Here is a 22,376-nt window from a genome sequence, read left to right as displayed (position 1 = left end):
GGGTGCACAAAGATCTATAGTATAATGATATTTATCACAGCATTGTTTGTAATAACAAAATCATGGAAATTCCCTGAATATCTAGCAACATAGGACTGGTTAAATTATGCTACAGCCATTTTTTAGAATACTATACTATCATTAAAATGATGTAGATCTCAGATTTTGCCATAAAAGTATTCTCTATCTACATATATAATTTTAAAGAAAGTATATTTGAGTTACAGAATGATATGTAATATGTCATCTTATTTTTGATTAAAAAACACACACACATGCATGTGTGTATTTATTCTAAAGGGAAAAATGTGAAAATGTAACAATTCCTAACGCTAGGTGATGGAATTTTATCAATTTTACTTGAATATCATATATATATTTTTAAAAAGGTTATAATCATTAATTCCTTAAGTAATTTGTTTTAATTAAAGATAAAATTTAATAGTGACAACAGCAACTACTTCAAGCTTAATTTTCCTATTATTTAGTTATTTCACCTTTTTTCATTGAGGTGATATTGTTGACTACTTGCCTCAAAAAAAGTTCGAATGATTTTTATAAATGTCAGGGACTACATCTCATTCTATATTGATGTAAAATATTTTGCATTATGTTATATGATTAAGTCTTTTAGTAGAATTGATAAACATCCTAAAATGACAAAGAAGAAGTTTGCAACAAATGTAGACAGAGGACAATGTAGCCTCACATTATTAACTATCAAATCCCACTTGTCTGAGTTATGTAAAATGAAATTATTTTCTTACAAAAAATAGTGAGAGAAATTCAAGCCTTCAAGCCTTTGGTTTCATTTAGTTCAAGTACATAACCCAGTCCTCTGCAAATGCTTCATCTCGAAAGGGTATAATTTTCCGTGACATTCTCTGATTTTGCTCATGTTAGAAATATCTTTGAGAACTTTCACAGTTTTTCTTTGAGCCTTGGATAAAAGTATGTATCATTGCCTAAAGGAGGTAAAATTTAGAATACAAAATAAACCGAATTATGTTAGAACTAATGTTTTAATTTAGTTTCATGCTTTCTCCTTCAGTGTTTGAGGCACCCAACTTCTCTCAAGGGGATTTATTTTCTGATTTGCTTTCTTTTCATGAGAAACACCTGCAGCACTTCATGAAAATCATTGCCTTCATATCTTTTCAAAAAAATTTCTCCTCTAAATAACTGGATTCATTTATTAGTATATGTTAGAACAACCAACCTGAGACTGATTTACATATCGTTAATCTATAGTTTTGCATTGGTGATTTCTGTTGTAGGTTTGTATTATTGTTAGAATACCTGAACTTTTTTCTTTACTTTTTTCCTTGGTTTTTGGTCAGGGAAACAACTTATTTTCAAGTGTAAATTTCAACCTAAAATGGAAGAGAAATACATGTACTATGTAACAGTTTGTCAAGTGCTTTGGAGAATTATTACACGGACTGAATCATAGGTAGCACCAAAAAGAAGGTAAGAAAATAGGACAAATTTACAAGATAGTTTGCAATTAGAGGAATTTGGCTCTAGAAAAATTGATTTAATACACAATATCATTTAATACACAATAAAATTTGATGAAGTAGTATTTGAGTGTCCATCAAACTAGTGTTGGAATAACTTTCCCAGTGCATGCAGTGACTATATTGATTAAATCTGAAAATAAGGAAACAATAAAACTATGAGGCTGGAGTTTGGGATCAACAGCATAATCCCAATTTTAATTCTGGAAAAACTAAAGAAGACAATATATCTAACTGAACTCATTTTGTCATTTAATGAATATTTATTGCATAGCTCTTATCCGCCAAGCCCTCTGCTATGCACAGGGAAGCTCAGTGAACGAGAGAGACCTCGCTCTTGTGTTTAGGGAATTTAATTCCTGGACTGTAAATAGCTTCTGCCTCAGAGTATTATGGGTGCTTCTTAATTTTGTGCTTCTCTGTATTTTCAAATATTCCTATTTCTGAAAATATGATTTCATAAATAAAATGAAGAAAGCATTATGTTTTTAAAAGTGACCCCAAGATAAATAAAATCTATCCAATAAAGTCCTTGTTCACTGAAGTCTATACTTTTGCTTCTAGTCTTCTTGCTGTGGCCTGCCATCCTGAATCTGCTTCTGTCATTTAACTGTTCAGATTTAGTTTCACTTTTTTGTTTCCCCAACAATTTATCCATGGTGATATAGTTCCTGTCTCAAGATTTTATATGTCCTATGTTTTCCCAGCTTTGTAACCTTCTGATTCAATGACTTTTAAAAAATTTTAATACTTTTATCTCTGTCAGGTCATTGTGCCCTCATTCTTTAAACTGACCACTATAGAAAACCCAGGAACTCCAACCCAATCGTTTTAAATGCTTTTGTAGTTATATGCTTCATTCTACTCTTGAAGAGTAGAAAGGAAGGATTCCAACTGCCTATTCTCTCTCTATTAAAGTATCTAAATGAAGATAAGGACAGCGTGCTGGTATATTCTATATATACTCTCTCATTCTCTTAATCAGTAAATATTTGAGAGCTAACATTTATTGTGTGATTACTTTATGCTAGGCACCATAGGCGGTACTTTACATAAATTATTTCAACTAAAATTTATAGGCATTTTGTGAAGTAAGTTGTATTATTTTCCTAGGGCTGCTGTATAAAATTACCACAACTGAGTTGGCTAAAACAACAGGATTTTATTTTCACAGTTCAGGACAGAATTACAAAATCAAGGTGTGAGAGGGGTTGATTCCTTCCATGCCTCTCTCTTAGCTTCCAATGGTTGCCAGGTTCTTGGCTTGCAACTTTATAATTCCAATTTCTCTCTCTGTTATCACATCGCCTTCTTCCCTCTGTGCCTGTCTTCACATGATGTTCTCCTTTCTTATTAAGACTCTAGTAATATTAAGGGTCCACCCTAATTCAGTACAATCTCATCCAAATTAATTATATTTGCAACAGCCCTATATCCAAATAAGGTCACATTCTGAGGTTTGGGGAAGGAAATGAATCTTTGGGGAATCTTATTCAATCTAGTATAAAGGTATTATTATTCATTATTATTGTTCTTTGAACAGATGATCAAACAAAGGTTCAGAGAGTTAAATAATTTACCTAGGGTTACATATGTTGTGGAGTCTGGACTGAAACTCAGATCTGTCTATTGACAAAGTCCGTTCTCTTTGACACTAAGATGAGAAGTATTAGAAACCTTTCCATTTCTCAGTAGATTTATAGTCCAAATGGGATTAAGACATAAAAATTTAAATAATAGCAAAAAAGAGAAAACTTCAAAGAAACTGTATAAGTTAGGCTACAAGATATCCTACTAAATATTTTTCTAAACAGAACACACAGATATAACATAGTTTCATTTTTTTTGTCTCTTTTAAAGAAAATGATATAGGGAGAAATACAAACAATGAAAGTATACAAACACGATTATTTCACCTGTAGGTGTCATTATTTTTGCTTCCTTCAGTACAAGTTAAAACCAAAACACTCTGTTAAAGTCTCTGCCTCTTATACTTTGTCATTTCTTTTTATATATAATCTGCATCTTAAATTCATCTGTGCCAAGGCCAAGACTTTTACTCCAGGATCTTCCCTTTCCTTCAGATAGAATTAGGTAGCATTTATAAAAAAACTGCTCTCTGTCTCTGTAAACTCACTGTCATATTTTGGGGCCTGCGTGAGCAGTTGGGCATGCTAAAGGCATAATTGTACTACTAGTAGCCACCTTTTGGGAGCTGAAGATGACAAGGCTAGATATTATCTATGCTTCTTGGTCTTAGACTTAAAGAAGAGCAAACATTCTCTGGTTTATAGCTGAGGCTAACTTGGATCAGACCAGATTGGGGCTGACAGGATTGGAGGAACCATGATAATTTACAGTACTGGGATGGAAAGGTACATTGAGACTGGTTAGAGTGTTGACTTGCTGATGATCCTCTGAACTACACTTTTCGGTATTATCGAATTTTCTCAAATATTTGATTTATGTCAGTGACAAAACTTAGGACAGGAATAAGCTTAGTTGCTTCTGCTGTGTAGTGTGTGTGGAGGGGATGCACAGAAAAGTACAGAAGTAAGTGGCTCAGCTCGCATTAAATCAAGAATATTAGACTCCAAAGCCCATTCTCTTAATTACTGCCCTGCACATTCTACCGGGAAGATATTATTAGCTGTAAATAATATATTTATATAGTTCTTTGGGAGAGAGAAATAACATTTATTAAGTACCTAAAGTGTGTGAGGCATTCTTTTATATGTTTAACATATGTTACCTCATTTAATTCTTACCACATTGTTCTTTGTTCCTCAGAGTTATGCCACTGGAAGATATATTATCTTTGTACTGCATATAGGAAGAATAAGACTTAGAGAAGCTAAAGACTTCTCCAAAGATAGTATGCTAAGATGCTCCATGAGGAGAGGGACCATGTCTGGGGTTTTGGGTTAGTTGTTTGCTTTGTGTCCTTGTTTTCCATCATAACAAACCTCACCTCAGCACAGTGTATTAGGGGGGCATGTTGGCATCAGCACCATCCTAACCAGTAGCATCAGTGTTTCTCTTAATTTTAGCTCATCTCTTTCTCTTTGTTGTTTAGAAAATGTGGTAGAGTTAGTGGTCATCAGATAGCCACATGCTCCCTGCGTTATCTATCCTCCTTTTCTGTGAGGTTGGCATCATGTGACTAGTTGTAGCCAATGGCTACTGAGTGTAAGGTATATATGTTATCGCTGATCATTTAAGAGCTCCTGTGCCAGTTTCACTTCTCTCTTTCCTTCCTATGGTGACCTTCGAAGGCAAAAGTTTCAGATGGCATAACTATAAGGTGGAGGCGGCTCAGATCACTGAGTCATCTCTTGGAGTACAGCTGTTAAAGAGAGCAATACAACCCACATAAAAGGTATAAATGTAAACTTTTACCGTATGATCTCTGAGTTCTGTGGTTGTTGGTTACTATAGCATAGCCTAGCCTATCCTTACTAGGAAAGACAATATCTTTTGTTGATTTTCAGTACCCTCTTTCTCATAAGATACTTTCTTTCTTTTTTATATATTGCTGCCTAGAAAAAGAATGCTATGCTCTTGGGTGGGAAGTGGGTGTTGGGGGTGGGGAAATTTTGTCCACAAGTATGATCAAGAACACCTTTGAGTTTAATTATGTTTAGTACACAATGAGATTTTCATTAGTATTAGGTTTAATGATATTGTGAGAAGCAAGGAATTCTATTAAATTCAGCTTACAAATTTCTATAAGCATTGTGCTATTTGGGTATGTTTGATGAAGTTGACAAGAAGCATGCTGTTTGGGTTGAAAGCTTTTTCTTCATCATAATTCCTATTCAGTCCAGGCTATTAGAGACAATTTTAATTATAGGCTCATAATCTTGGATTTTTAGCATTTAAAAATGTTAATTTGAACCTGATTATTGGACAGACAACTTAAAAGAGGTATCAGTTTTGTTTTTATTGACTCAGAGTTTACAGAAATAATAAAATGATACAGCACAAACCTGTAAGGAGGATTTTCTTTCACTCTTTGCCAGCAGAAAAGTAACAGAGCCAGCAGTTCTGAGGCAAAAACTAAGATATTCATTGAGGCTGCCTTCACTTGCTTGGGCACACAGACCATCTGGCAACGAGAGGAGATGGGGGCTCGACGTGCCCTTTGTTAATAAAGTGATTGCCACTGTGAGGAATAATTCTTCCTTTAATTGTGTACCTATCTGAGAAGAGAGAGAAAATAAAGGGTCATCCTTCTCAGATGAAAATGATGAATGACCTTGAAGACTCAGCACTAGTCATCATTGGAAAGCTGGGTTCTCATCAACCCTGCTCATTATGAGTCTAGTCTGGGTGCACACAAAGCACCTATTGACTTCAATGGGAGATATAAGGCACAATCAGTCCTGAGAGAGGTGACGATTTTAAATTGTGCTTCCTATCTCACTGGAAGGCTATAAAATGAAGGCAGAAAATACAGGCACCTCAGTTATGAGACAAAATAAGATAGCGTAAATGTGGGTTTCACATCAGTGTCAACAATTAATAGCATCTACTACTTACAAATGGAAACTCGTGGTGCTTGTTGTCACTCAGTCACTGATACTATGAAGGGGAGAGAAATTTAAAAGGATCTTCCCAGAAACAAATATGGAGTTGACAATTCATCTGAGAGTAGTATGAGTGAAAGAAAAACACCAAAGTTAAAAGGGCCTAGATTTTGTCAATTGGTACTAATAGTCATGATTTGATTATTTTATTTTTAAACTAACAAATACTAAACCAAACTTAATTGTGTTCAGTTCTATATCTGTTATAGCAGTTATCTAGAAATTTCTTGATATACCCATTTTATTATTTTTGAGGACAATGATGACAGAAACAAGACGGAAGGGGACATTCTTGCCTGGGCTCCTTTCTTAGAGTTCATGGAATATGGATATTGTGACCTGATGACCTTAATCATATTTTATGAAAGTTACTTTTTTAGTCATAATTATGATTTTAAGACAGTCTGTACTATCAAGGAGAAATGTTATGTCTAACAAAAATCAAATGTTCCTAAACTGTGTTGATCCATCCCACTGAGGAGGCAAGTTAGTGACAACTGAAGTGGAAGCACAAGCTATCTTTGCCTGAGTCATAAATATTCATTGTCAGTTAGATCATTTGAAACCTAAGTGTTAGGGGTAAAGAGTTTACCACTAGCAGTATCTAAAAACTACTAGGTAAACACTCCCTTTACATATTTATGTGCAGAAGATGCCTTAAGACCTTTACTTTGGTCTCATAAAAATGAATTTTAAAATTAGCCAGAGCAGAATCCAAAACTCCAAACTTAAGGTGCTATACTGACCATTAATGACTGTATATTATAACTTAGCACCAGTGCATAAGTGATTTTTAATAAGGGGATTTTAATGCAATATAAATCTCAGTAATCTTATTACCATTCTAGATATATTATAATTGATCAACAAATATGTTTGAATAGTTTCTCACTGTGTATCATTTAAGTACTTTACAAATACCTGTTCTCCAGGAGATTTCTCCTTTATTCTGCTTTCTATCTCAAATCATCTTTACTTACCTACCTCCAATGACAGAATTTTTACGTGAGCTTTGTGCACCGTCTAGCACACTGCAGGTTTTTCATAACAGTTAAACAACAACTCTAATTACGTGTATAATTGAAGAGTAATTTCCCACAGTACAGGTGCAGTTACCTGAAATCTATTCTCCTACAAAATACTTAAACAATTCGTTTTCTCATGTTAATTTTACAAGAAAACTTGGTATCTTTTAATTACCTCTTTTTCTTTTCTTTCTTTCTTTCTTTCTTTTTTTTTTTCTGTTTAGAAGGAGAATTGGGCTTTACTTCCTTTGGAACAAGAAATGTTCTCATATTCATGTATTTCTGCCAGCACAATTTCCTCAGAGAAAGTTGATTCTAATGTGAATGGCACGGGCTTTGTCCAGTTATTAGAAATGACTAACGATTAGTTTAATAGTACTTATTTACTTTTATTTTTTGTGGACAGAGACTAACTAGTGGTCTTTACTAAGAATCTAAGTACTTCAACTGATATCGTAAAGAAATTAGCTCTGCAAAACCCTATCAGTTTTGTACTTTTTGCAACCTTAAGTCAGGGGGTGAAGGGGACAGGAAGTGGAAGTTCTCTTCTACAAAGAAAGGTTTTTTTTTTTCATGACTTTTTGGAAGTCTGATGTAAACAAAATAGTAATTTCTTTGGTATACTAAATATATAGACACTTCCATCCGTTTCTTCAACCTTTAAAAAGTCTGTGTACAGCTCTGTACACACATTTAAAAATGCTTTATTAGAGAATTTGCTGTTTTTAGATTAATAATTAGTTATATAGCCTTCAGTTTCAGGTAATCTTTAATATGGTTATGGAACATTAATGAGGAAGAATAAAATAGAAGTGTGACCTTATAGCTTAAAGATGGCCAGAAGAAGGTGCTTTGTGAACTGATGTCCCCTCCCCTGCAAAGCTCTAGCAAGTGATGCCTTCATCCTAACACACCTCTTATCTTCATAGTTAGGACTGAGAAAATTCAGTCTTATTCTGGAATTCCATGACATTTGAGCTTCATTCCCTCATGTTAACCTGAAGTTGTTGTTCTTTAAGGAGGTTTAATTCACTTTCTAGGACAGTCTGAAAGTTGTGATACTTGAAAACAAAATGGCAACGGCCAGAGAAAGTTTGGCATTTTATGTTACAATAAGTTTCATAGCACTTCCCCAACAGGAGATGTTCGATGTACCATGAGTATAAGTGAGGATTGTTGAATTCTCTCTCTCTCTCTCTCTTCCCCCACCCCTTTTTGGAACAAATTAATCTTTAGATGATAAAGGAACACTTAGTAGGAAAAGTCTGGGGGGAAAACTTTCCAGCTTAAGCTGGAAACAGCACAAGGACACGCACACACACACACACACACACACACACACGTTGTAACAGTTTTGTAAGACTTTGCAGGGCAGATTCTGTGCCTGGGCTTGCTGATTAATTTGTGTAATTTTTTTGCAAGTGTTACACAGTAGGCTTCTTGGATATACATTAATACAGTAGACTTAAAGTCACATATGCACAACAAAACAAATCATAAATAATGAGATACTAAAAACCAACTGTCACTGAGGTAGCAATTATTGGTGTCTCTTTTTCGCTTCAGTGACTTTTCCTTTTACCCTGAGACATGCAAACAGAACAAACAATTAGCGAAATAATTGATGATCAGTACCTTCAAAGCTTGTGGTGACCTGGTTTATGCTTTTTAAGCTTAATAATGAGAACACCTCTTATTACTGATTAGTGTGCTGCCTGGTGCTCTCTGATGGTGCTTGGGAGGTACATCTGTATCAGACAAAAGGTTTTTATCTGCCCTTTACAGTTAGTTGGTCCCTAATGAACTAAGCTTTTGTCCCTTGCTGTTTTTAGATTCCAATTAAACTTGTTTATAGAATAGACAAATAAAGATGTACTGTTTTCTACAACTTAATATTGTCTTCCAATAAGGCTATGTTGAAGTTGGTGGCAATTAACATATATAGTAATGTTTTTAATCATTTACGTATTAAGACACATGTAAAATGTGCCCATGTTTTCTTAGTCTTCTTTGTGCTTGTCAACCCATTCTCTTCACTTGCATTGGGTATGCTAATTACCCTCTGTCAAGCTAGGGTAATTCATCTTTTCCAAGAAAAAAATCCAGTTTTCATTTTCATGCTTGAGAAAGTCAAAGAATGGCAATTTATTCTGGAGCTTTCAGAACCAGAAAGAATGCTTTAAGGTTGTGACAAACTGATTTTATGTTTTGCACAGCAAAACATATTAAACAGATAAATAGCATGTCATGTTAGAAATTTTAAGTTAAAGTATTATTTTTTGTTTGTTGAATTTTCTATCAACTGCATGGTATATTAGGTTTTTATACAAAATACCTATATAAAATATTTGTTTTTGATCACAAAAAACATGGAGAGTGAAATAGGGAAACCTTTTGGTGATCATGTCATTCCTAAACAAATTAAAAATTCCTGCAATCCCCAGAGACTGTGGAAATGTTAGTTCTCTTGTATTCATAGAGAAATACTCAAAATGATAGCCTCGAGGTCCCATTTTCACAGTTTTAAATAATAATTTAAATATGGCCATGCTTTATCAATGAGATTTGCAGCTATTTGAGTGACTACCAAAACGGATTTTCTGGAAATCTGTGACATTAGTTGGCATTTCCACATCCTGAACACTATGCGTCCACATGGAAAGTTCTCAATAAATGTTTATTCATTTTTCCATCTCCATTCATTGATTCATCTGATTTTGAGTTAAGTAGTAGAGAAAAAGCTATGTCCTAAAATTCCATTGGGAACAGGGAAAACACCTGGAAGGTATTACTTAGGTAGGTGAGCTTTTTGTTTTCCTGAAACATCCAGAGTATGTCTTATACATACATGGCACTAGAAAGGAAAACTAGTACAGTTTGACATCTTTTGAAAGTTATGATATATTTGCTGTCTTCAACCTACACATTAAACACATTATAACAACCTACACATTATAACAAGTAAAAATAAAAAGATGTTTTTATTCTCTAGGCTTGAGAGAAAGATGGAAATACAATTCAAGTTATATTCTAATTCTTTTCCTCTTTGTTCAGGAGCAAAATAACAATCTTGGACATTTTATGTAAGGTACATTTTGGATGGCTAGAAATTCTTCACATACTAAAACATGCTACCTCGCTGTGTTATATAAATAGCTTGGATGATCAATAATTTTTTAAAAATGTATATTTTCAGCTATGTTTTGAATCTTTAAGGGTAATTCCATGAGGGCATTTTTTTCCCTTATGCAATTATGGTCAGGAAAAGTGTCAGATAATCTAATTCTACACAATTGGGGACTTCACTGTGGGTCTGTATACATGCAGTTGGAGTAGATGTGTAGAAATACACAATCAAGTTGTTGAATTAATCAGCTTTTTCTGTCCTTTTTGTAAAAAGTACTGACGGGTGACTGTGGTACATGAAGCGCCAGTGGCCAGTGAGCTATTTGCTAGGGATCCCACACACTTCTGCTTTCACAAGATGAGTTGCATGCTTATTAAGAGTTAGTTGTGTTTGTTCCCAAGCCTCTATATGCCTTTTGCACTTGTCCTTTTTTTTGGTTGAGTGGAAACATAAGACAAGGTTTTAATTTTAATTTTTTTAATAAAATTTTATATTTTGCAATTATAGTTGATGCAATAGTATATTAGTTTCTGGTGTATAATGTAGTGATTGGACAGTTATATAACTTTAAAAATGATCATCCCAATAACACTCGTACCTATCTGATACTATATGTAGTTATTACAATATTATGGACTGTATTCCTTATGCTATACTTTTCATCTCTGTGATTATTACGTGAGTACCAATTTGAACTCCTTAATCTCTCACCTTTTGCTCCCATCCCTCCTACTGCCTTCGCATGTGGCAACCATCAGTTTCTTCTCTGTATAAGTTTGTTTCTGTTTTGTTTGTTTACTTATTTTGTTCTTTAAATTCCACATATAAGTGAAATTACATAGCATTTGTCTTTTTCTGTTTGACTTACTCCACGCAGCACAATGCCCTCCAGATCTGTCTGTGTTGTTGCAGATAGCAGGACTTCATTCTTTTTTATGGCTGAGTAATATTCCATTGTGTATGTATGTGTGTGTGTATGTGTGTATGTATGTATGTATGTATATATATATGTATGTATGTATGTACATAATTTTTTAAAAATGTATATTTTCAGCTATGTTTTGAATCTTTAAGGGTAATTCCATGAGGGCATGTATATACATACATACATATACCGCCTCTTCTTCATCCATTTCTCCACTGATGGACATCCAGATTGCCTCCATACCTTGGCTATTGTAAACAATGCTGCACTGAACATATGAATACACATGTCCCTTCCAAGTAGTGTTTTGGGTTTCTTCAGATAAACCCCCGGAAGTGGGATTACTGGGTTCTTCTTTATCTCTTGTTACAGCCTTTTTTTTTAAAGTCTATTTTGTCTGATATAAATATTGCTACCTTAGCTTTTTTTGTTGTTGTTTCCATTTTCATGAAATATCTTTTTACCACCCCTTTACTTTTAGTTTGTATGTGTCTTTTGATCTGAAGTGAGTCTTGTATAGGCAGCATATATAAGGGTCTTGTTTTCTTATTCATTTAGCCACCTTATCTTTTGATTGGAGAATTTAATCCATTTACATTAAAAGTAATTGTTGATACATATGTAGTTATTGCCATTTTATTATTCATGTGTTTCTTCTCTTTTTCCTACCCCAGCTCCCCATCCTCTTCCTCATCCCTCTAACATTTCTTATAATACTGATTTGGTGGTGATGAACTCCTTTAGCTTTTTCTTATCTAGGAAGCTCTTTATCTGTCCTTAGATTCTAAACAATAGCTTTACTGGATAGAATAATCTTAATTGTAAGTCTTTGCTTTTCATCACTTTGAATATTTCATGCCAATCCTTTCTGGCCTGTAAAGTTTCTGTTGAGAAATCAACTGCAATTCTTATGGGAGCTCCCTTGTCCTTTGCTTCTTTTAAGATTCTTTCTTTGTTTTTCACTTTTGGCATTTTAATTATGATATGTCTCGATGTGAGCCTCTTTGGATTCATCTTGTTTGAGACTGTCTTTGCTTCCTGGGCTTGGATGTCTTCTTTTTCTGGAGCTTTCATTTGGAATATGTTTCTTTGTCTCCCCATTTTGGCTGCCTCCCTGTGTTTGTTTCTATGTATTTGGTAGGGCTCCTAAGCCTCCCAGTCTTAGTAGAATGGCCCTATGTAGTAAGGGTCTTGTGGGGCTCAGTGATGCCATCTCCCTGGCCACCTGAGCTGGTTGTTCCAGGTGTGTCCCTTGTGTGAGTCGTGTGTGCCCTCTTGTTGTAGTTGAGCCTTGGTTGCTGTTTGCAAATCAATGGGAGGGATTGACCATCAGGCTGATTGGTTGTGAGGACTGGCTGTGACTACAGCAGAGCAGCAGTTGTGCAGGGGCTGACCCTACAGAGCATGATTCACTTTAGCAGAGTTCTAGTGACTTCCCAGTTTGCCTTTTGTGTGTATTGTTTGTATAGGTGGTTGGATGGTGCTCTGGTGTTGTCTGAAGCTGGCTAGTGGGTGTGTTGTTTCTGGGGCCTCTTGGGAGGGACTCTGGTACAGGTCAAGGTCAGCCACTGCATTTGTCCCTCCCGTGGCCACTTCTTATGAGCTACAAAGTGGTTTGCAGGTGGTTGCCCTGTGTGCTGAGGTTGGAGATACCTGGGAGAGGCTAAGCTGTGAACTGAGGCTGGCTGCTGCTAGTGCCTGGCTTTGTGCCACTTAGCAAGAGGTGTGAAGTGCACTGAGGCCAGACGCCTCTTGCTTGGGGTTTGTGAACCTTTGAGAGATTTTAGGAAAGTCCACAGTATGAGCCAAGACATGCCATTTTTATGGAAAAGCCACTGGAAGTGGCTTGGGTGGGCCTGCAAGTTGGGTGGGGCAAGGTATCAGGGAAACACTAAGGTGGGGTGATCTGTGTTAGCCAGATTGATGGAAACTCTGATATGATGCTAGCCTGGGTGGGGGTAGGTCTCAACAAAGAAACAGTGGCTTCTGCCAGCATTTCTGTTGGGAGAAAGCTGTCCCTCCAGCCCTCACTCTGAAGTCAGACAATTCAGTTTCTCCCCTTATGTCCTTGACACCTTTTAAGCTGCTGGCCTAGTCCTGGAACTCAGAGTGAGTGACTCTGTCAGCAAGTAAGTTTGTTCAGTGCCTGCAATTGTCCCTGCTTTCTGTACTCCAGCTGCCTTCTGTCTCACTCAGTCACAATCTTCACTGTTTGTCACAGCCAGAAGTTATGGGGACTTCTCTTCTTGACACTGTAACCCTGGGCTGGGGATCCTGGTGTGGGGCTTGGATCCTTTGCTCCTCAGAGGGGGCCTCCAAAGCTGAGATATCCCTGTTGATTTTTAACTACCACATGTGGGTATAAGATCAGCCTGTTTGCATCTCTGCTCCTCCTACCAGTCTTGTTGTGGTTTCTTCTCTATGTCTTTAGTTGTAGGACTTTTGTTCAGCTGGATTTCAGGCAATTCTCAACGGTGGTTTTTCTGTAGTTTAGTTGTAATTTTGATGTGGTCATTAGAGAGACAAGACCAGTGTTACCTACACCACCATCTTGACCAGAAACTGTACTTGTTCTTTTAATCACATAAAATTACTTGTAATCTTAATTACATTTTATATCTACAAAATATAAGTTCAAAAAAAGTTACCTTTCTGTGACAACTAAATTGAATGGAATTGCATTTTAAAGTTAAGTTACTAAGAAAAGATATAGAATTAGATTTGGGAGAGATAAAGAAATACTAAAAAAATCTATACAGACATCCCACTCAAATTGCTATGTAATTTTCTATAAGTTGAATTAACCCCAGCTAGAATACATAAAAAATGCATTATGGATGTGGTTTATGCAAGTAAAATGAAGAGAAATACCAGTTAGGAGACAGACACACACTCAGTGAAAAGGCCCACACAGAAATGAAAATTATTTGGTTTTTCATCAAAATATTGGTGATATAATGCAGAGTCACATATTTTAATTTAAAAGGAAATTTTGGGGACTACTTTAACTATCTCCCACTTTAACTCTTTTTTGGGTTAGTTTGACAACTATTATTTCCATTTGCTTCTACTAAGAGAGCATCTCCTGCAGCAAATAAGTGGGATTTCCTTATAACAAGTACTTTGGGTAATTCATTAACTAAACACCTTTGGATGGGAGCCCAGACTCACACTTATTTTCCTACATTTTGCTTCAGGGTGATGTTAGAGTGAAATAACTGTAGAACATGGAAAAATATTATTGTCCCTACTTCAAGCATGTTAAGGAACTAAATTATAGGTAAGCCAAGTGACTAATTCAGGATCAGATCCTTTATGTAGTAGAGTATATAGGTGACCTCACAGTAGTTTACTTCTCAAAACATGACTACTGTACATTTATTGCTGGAAGGATAATTACTTCAAACACTAGCTGTTTCCATTTGCTGAATAGTAGGCTATCTGGATTTTGGCAGCAAGTTCCAGGATTTCTCCAATTTATATGCATATCCAAAGCACAGTATGTAAGTGAGAACTGGGTCCTGGGTAACTGACACATTAGCATGTGTGAAAATAGCTCAATTAACACAGGTAGAATGTGAGAATGTCCATTAATTTCTCAGGAAACAATGGCTCATAGTGTTAGGACCAATGCAGGGTCTTGCAGATGGTGTCAAACCAACTGCATTTGCAAAGACACAATGAAGCATCTGGAGGGCTGGCAAAATCCAACAACTTCAGAGACTGCAAGTCAGATTTGATCAGAGAGCCCAACACTTGACCACATGAGTGTCTCGGCTTTCTGGGATGTGTTCCAAAATCCATCCATCTCATCCAGTGTGACAGTCAAAAAAGTCACACTTCACATCTTTGCATCAAGCCATGTCTCTGACTGTCACACAACTCGGCCTGCCTGACAGAATAAATTTATGGCATCCTCCAATGGCTTCCTCACCTTTTTTTAAATACCTAACCTTTTCTTCCCATTAAGTAAAAGAATATGCATAATAGACACACTGAGCTACAAATGCAGTTTCCTGTGGACAAAGGAAGAGATCAAGGATTTTAATAATTTCAAAGATTTTAGAAAATGCTTCTTTTCCCACTAATTGTCTCCTAATGGAAATCCAAACACCAGGCAATAAAAGCACCTGAGCATGTATGTGGTGGTTCAGAGTAAGGGCTTTTAATCTGACTTTCTGAGTGTAAATAGTATAATCTATTACCAGCTATGTACCCTCAATGTTCCTGGACTTAGTTTTTATCTTTTTTTTTTTTCAATTGAGGGTGAGGATAATAAAAATGTCTACCTCTAGAGTGTCTAAGGCTTTGATACATATAGACTAGTCAGTATATTATTTAACATATAATACAAAGTTATTAAATGTTAAGCACATATTATTTTTAAGCTTTAGCTATGTGTTAAAGTAATCATGTCACAGTTACAAGATATAGAGAGAACAGAGTGTGGGATCTATGAAAAAAGGAACTAGGAGGTGGTTTTCTTGCTCTAGTTAAAGCTTATGGAAGGGGATAAAAAATAAACCCTCTTATAGGTACTATCAAGTTTTCTAGGGCAGGAGACTGTTATAAAGTTTATTCTTGCCTGGAGTTCCCCCTGTGCTGTATGATTCTACTATTAGGAATTGGTGGCAGCAGGTGCCAGTTAGGTGAGAATTTGGGGATTCAGGCTACTGGACGTCTTGCCAAATAATAATGATAACAAAAATAACAGTACAGACATAATAACCATGTTTATAGTGCCAGATGCTATTATAAGCACTTTTTTATATATTACTCATTATTACTCTTAACTACCTTACAAAGGCTTATTCCTATTTTACAGAAGAGGAAATAGGCACAGTGGTCGAGTAAATGGAAGAGCTGGAATTTGAATCCAGGCAGACTAGGTCTGGCATCTGAGCCATAGGCTATGACATTATGAATAGATATGTGTTTTCATTATTATCTGCATCATTATATTATGCTATGACTTTCAACTCTTCCATAAATTTTATTCCCGCCCCCCTCCAAAGATAAAAATTCTAGGGATTATTAGAAATCATAAATAATCAATTCATTAAGAGTAGGTATAGTCATACAATTCATTAATACTAGAAGGGTACTTACAGCTTTCAATATTTTAGTTGTATAATTTCTAGGGAAAAAGAATTGAGAGGCATTTTCTATTGAGGAATAATTTTATGTTTAATGAGTAACACTATAATTATCACCAAATCAAAGTATACAAAGTATACTCTATGAATCTGAGTTCCATCAGGAAAATAGAAGTCACAAAGGTATTTGAGTTAGAAATTAGAAATTATTTTATATGGAATTAGGAGCTTATACAGTTATTTGGAAATTCTGAGAGGTTGAAATCAGGACACCTTTCAGTATCTATTTCAAGAAATCCAATGATACAAGGTTGGCAGGGAAGCTGTAGCCAATGATCTCAACTGTGTGTAGCACCATAGTCTGTGATTCTTAGTAAAGTCCTCAGAAGTCAAAAGCAGGCTGCACCTCACATAATCTTAGCCTCCTGCCTGCAGTTGCCAATGGAGAATGAACTTTCATCTGTAGGAATGCCTCTTATAGGGCACTAAGAGCCTATGAGAGGACCTAGATCTTACAGGAAATATAGTTCTAAACTTCCCTAATATGATGCAGAAATGAACATAGATGTGGGGCAGGGGGTGACATCATTCCTGTCCATGGTGAGATGCGGCCTCAGAAAGTTAGCTCAGTCATCCTCCTACTTTTTAACAAGATTTTGTGAACCATACAGAGACAATTATTTTCAAAATGCATCCTGAGAGAGGTCATTTTTTCCTGTGATAGTGAAATGGTATAATGTAAAGTGTTCAATTATTACTTCAACAGATATTTCCTAGTTCCCCTCCTTATTTAGAACACTGTATTAGGGAATCCCTCATTAGTAAAGTGCAGGCTTTACACAGGGTGTTCAATCAAGACTTTGGGAATGAATAATTTAATTGTATATTATAAAGATGATATGATATTTTGTTGCCTTCTAGAAGACACTGTAATCATTATGTGTTCCAGATAAATGCTAGAGGAGTTCTGAAGAGGAATTGGCCATTTTAACTCTTGTGGCCAAAGAAGACCTTGTTAAATATGTGGAATTTAAGCAAGGCCTTAAAGAGAAAATTACCAGACACTGCTCTAAATGATTTAATTACATCAGAAGCTAAACCGAGATCTCTCTGACGGTAGGTACTGTTCCTAGTTCCGTGTACATTGGTGATAGCCATGGCTCAGAGAAGTTGTGTCTCTATCCTCAGTTGTGTAATATCACACTGGCAGAAATTGGGTCTGTCTTCTAGGTTGGTAAGATTCCAAAGCCTCTTTCAACCTTACCACACACTTAGGACCAGCTACGTTTTAAGCTAAACAGAGCTTCCAAATGTAAGTTTACATACATATCAGTAAAGCTACACAGGAGACCCCAATTTTACATAGAAGGGGAGACATAAATATATTGAAATAAGCTTATTTAAGTCTGTGTAATATCAACAGTGACCCATTGATACCATTGTGAATTAGGATACTCTAAACCTTTTTATAGTTGACTCTTAATTGTTTTCTTGAGTTAAAGTCACTGGCTATGTTACAGTCAATGGTCCGATTTAGGCAAAGAACTTGCATTCAGTTATGACGTAATCTAGCTTTGTGATTAAGAGGGTTGGACTCTGGAGCAGTTATGCCCTGGATCAAATCCTGTTCCTGTCACTTTTTTTTTTTCTCATCTGAAAAGTAAGATAATAATAATACTTCCTGTACTTATCATCTATTGCAGCACAACAAATTAGCACAAAACTGAGTCAGGAATCAGGTATGGCTTAGCAGGGTCCCTCTGCTTCAAGGACTCTCATAAGGCTGCTTTCAGGGTATTAGCAAGGGATATGGTCTTACCTAGAGGCTCAACAGGGTAAATATCTGCTTCTAAGCTCACATGGTTCTTTGCAGGATTCAAATCTTCTTGGACAATTGGACTGAAGTCCTCAGGTCCTCTCTGGCTGTTGGCCCAAAGCTCCTCTCAATTCCTTGCCATATTAACCTCTTCAATACACAGCTAATGATATGGCACCTGGTTTCCTTTCAGCAAATAAACAAAGAGGAAACACAAGATGGAGGCCACAATCTTTTTATAACTTAACCTCAAAAGTGACATCCAGTCATTTTTGCCATACTGCATTAATTAGAAGCAAGTTGCTATGTCTAGCCCATACTCACGAATTGCTGATTACAGACATGCGTGAGTACTAGGAGGTGAGGGTCATTGTAGGCCATTTTAGCGGCTGCCTACCACATCTACCAAATAGGTTTGTTGTGTTAGTTAATATATGTAAAAGATCTTAGAACAATGCATGGAATATAGTAAGTGATATATAAGTGTTGATTATAGATATTACTATTTTCAAATCACTGAGATGTTTAATAAATAAGACTCAGTTTCTACTTTAAAGAAAATGACAGCCTAAGATACTATATGCCAGAAAATATAAAATAAAGAGTTGTAGATATTAAGAGGAGAGAATAATCTCAAAGAATACTGAAATATCAAAAAAGGTTTGATTAATAAAGTGATTTTTTTGTGCTAAGAACCAAAATATGGGTAAGTTTTTGATGGGGCTGTGTAGGAGAGCGGGGATGGGGCAGGGGGTGAGCACGTAACTGTTAAAGGCAGCAAAGCAAGACAGTTAAGATTATCCAGGGTAGCTGGGCATTATCCCGGAAACTGTGGGTAATCTAGGTCAACTGGAACATCCACAATGCAGCACTAAACTGGGAAAGAAGATGAAAAGAAGTATTATTGACTCCTGGTTATTAAGAATAATGAAGAAATATCTTATGCATTTGCACTTAATTCAGTCAGTAGGGGGGAATCATTGAAAATCAGAAACATGGTACCACACATGAAGCTGAACTTCAGGAAGTTTATTCTGGTAACAGGAAGTAAGAATGGATTGGGGCAAGGAAATCCTAGAGAAGAGCCAGCTGGGTCATTGTTATGATATTTAAAGTGATTAAAGATTAAGATCTATCTGAAGTAGAGCTGTATCAGTGGGATGGCTGAGGAAAGGGTGAATTTCCGGGAAGGACAGCCTCAGTTAGTAGTTTTGCTATCTTTAATTAAGGTATAGGGTTAGGTTTACTGGCTTTGAAGACAGACCCAGGGACAAATCCTGTCTTTAACAACTGTTAGCTGTATCACCTTGGGCAAATTGTTAAAAAACTCTCCCAACCTTAGTTTCTTTGTAGCAGGAAGATTAAATGAGCTAATGTGTGTAAACATATGTAAAGGACCCAACATGGTGTCTAGCATAGTAAATGCTCAATGAATACTAGCTTCCTTACTCTGAAAGGGTCATTATTTACAAATAGAACTGTAAATAGAATTCTAGGTCATTATTTTATAATGTTCCTACTTGTTATGGAACTTGTAATGGATTTAAGCTTTATTTTATTAATTTATGCCTCACACTGTGCTGAACACTATACATGCATCATCTCATTTAGTCCTGCCATCAGCCATATAAAGTATGTGTTCTCACCACTTGCATTTTACAGTTCAGAAAACCGAGGCTTAGAGAAATTAACTTTCTTAAATCGCAAGAGCTGATAAATGGCAGAGCCCATGTTCGAATAGTTTCTTGCTGATTCCAAAGCCTCGCTGTTAAGTATTGAGCTATCTTTTTAAAATATAAATGAGTACACAAATATTTTTGTTTCCTTATATATCTTAACTTGGCATACCATTTGTATTGTGGGAGTTGCTAAATCTATACTGTTGACAAAGACCCATCATTCATGTTCCAGTTGAGATGATGTGGCTGCCATTTTTCTGGCTTCAGACTCTCTTGGCACTTCACCTCCTAAGTGATGAATATGGTTTTACTCCTTACTATATTGGCACTATTCAAGTGCTTTAAAAATGTTCCCTTCCTGACTTCGAGAGGTGATTTACCAAAATGTCAGTCAGAATTAATTTGAATGATATTCATTGCAGTTCCCCAAGGCCTAGAGTTACTGGCATGTTGTTTTTGGATGTCATATTTTGATGGGAGATAACATTTTAACTGGAGTGGGAAGGGCACAATTTTGGGTGAGTCAAGCAGTAAGTCACCAGGGACTATATTCATAACTGTGTTACTGTTCTGCTTTTACAGGAGTTGTCTAATCACAGTGATTCCAAGCCGTTTTAAGAGTTTTAGCACCCTATCTTTTATATCAATTTGCAAAAATCTTTCTTCTTAAATTATTCTATGCTATGTTTTTCTGAAAGGGATTTCAAATTGAGTGTACTTTTATGACTTTTCAAAAATTATGCTTAAACCAGTGAGATAATTAGGGCCATTCCAGGAGGCTGTAATACCAAGATCTGGATTGTTGGTTCTGTAATTCTAGATCTCAGCTCTGCTTATTTAAATAAACTTGCAGAAGCTGAAGTTCTTTCTTTCTAATTTTTTTAAAAAAATCTTTATTGAGATATAGAAATTATACATATTTATAGTATACAACTTGATTTATATATATATATGTAAATATAACATTGAAAAGATCATCACAATTAAGCTAAATAACTTATGTGACACCTCCACATAGTTACCTGTGTGTATGTATGTTTTGAGAAGATTTAAGATCTATCACCTTAGAAAATTTCAAGTATACAATACAGTATTGTTAATAATTGTTGCTATGCTGTGGTCTAGATCTCCAGAATTTATTCAACCTGCGTAACTGAACTTTTGTACCCTTTGACCAACATCTCCCCATTTCCTGCCTTCCCCATTCCCCAGCCACTGGCAAAAACCATTCTATTGTCTGATTTTATGAGTTTGACTCTTTTAGATTCCACATGTAAGTGAGACCATGCAGTTCTTTTCTTCCTGTATCTGGCTTATTGCATTTAACATGTTTTCTAGGTCCATCTATGTTATTGCAAATGGTAGGATTTCCTTTGAAGAGATTATTTCTAGATACAAAAGGAGGATAACAGTGTTTGCTATTTTCTAAGATCAGTGAGAGAAGAATCTCAGACTCATTTAATGTTAGAATTGCAAAGGATTTTAGAAATCATCTAATTCATGCCTTGTCTTTTAGGAACAAAGAAAAATTAAGATTCAAGATGGTGAGGTTAATTTATTCAAGGTCACACGATTGCTTAGTGATATAACTAGAAAATTCAGGACTCTTAGTACTCAACCCAAATTCAAATTAAATTGACTTAGCAGTTGCTTAGCTCTTCAAAGGTACCTTGTCTAGGTGTTTAACAAAAAAGGTGAAGAAGCTTAGATGTAATCTCTGAGAATACATTATTGTTTATAACTGAAGATAATTTCACCTTCTTAGAAATCATCTGAATTTTTGCTAACTGACCAGCAACTTCATTTTAACTATAGCATACACTGTTGCCTATATTTCTTTCCTTAATACATTTTAGATATACAGAGATTAAAAGAGATGATTCCATCAAACCAAATGATTTTCCTAAAGTATTTTTGAAACGGAAACAAGATCCTCTGATATTAGTATTGTACAATATTATTAGACACCTATCTGTAACTGATACAGTTTAGGCATTGCATAGATTAAAACAATAGATATGTTCTGATTTTTCTACTTCTGCGATATGATTGTTAAAGGGAATGGAGTTAATGGAATGACAACTAGTAAGTTTAATTAAATAAATAACACGTGAAGTACATGTAACAAAGGGGAAACATTGCAAAGAGGTTAATAAAGAAGGGTCAAGTCAATTGTTTAGATCAGTGATTTCCAGACTTTTGCATCTCAAAAACTAGGGAAATTTCTCCCCCAAATTTTGAAAATCAAAATAATGAAGCCCTGCCTGTAAACAAATTTTATTTTGACAAATAATGAAAAAAATATTTAAAGAAACCTTATCTGCTATTGCCATTATCATATAAGAATCAGGATATTTTTATTCTTACACTTTTAAAAAGTGTAAGAACATAATTTCAGATTAAAAGAAAAGCCTTCCTAAGAAAAGGTAAGTTTCTGCTGGCACTTTTATACCTGTAGAGGTATATATGTGTGTGTGTGTGCGCGCGTGCACATTATGTTTCTCACTTTCCTACGGATGGTACAAACTCTGTAACAGCAGTGGTCCAAGGATTAATATTTAGAAATGATTAGTTTTTGTTGTGTAGAACCAGTAGATAT

Source organism: Pteropus alecto, unplaced genomic scaffold (genome assembly GCF_000325575.1).
Source record: "Pteropus alecto unplaced genomic scaffold, ASM32557v1 scaffold171, whole genome shotgun sequence".
Lineage (NCBI taxonomy): Eukaryota > Metazoa > Chordata > Mammalia > Chiroptera > Pteropodidae > Pteropus > Pteropus alecto.
Note: the sequence above shows the minus strand (reverse complement) of the source record.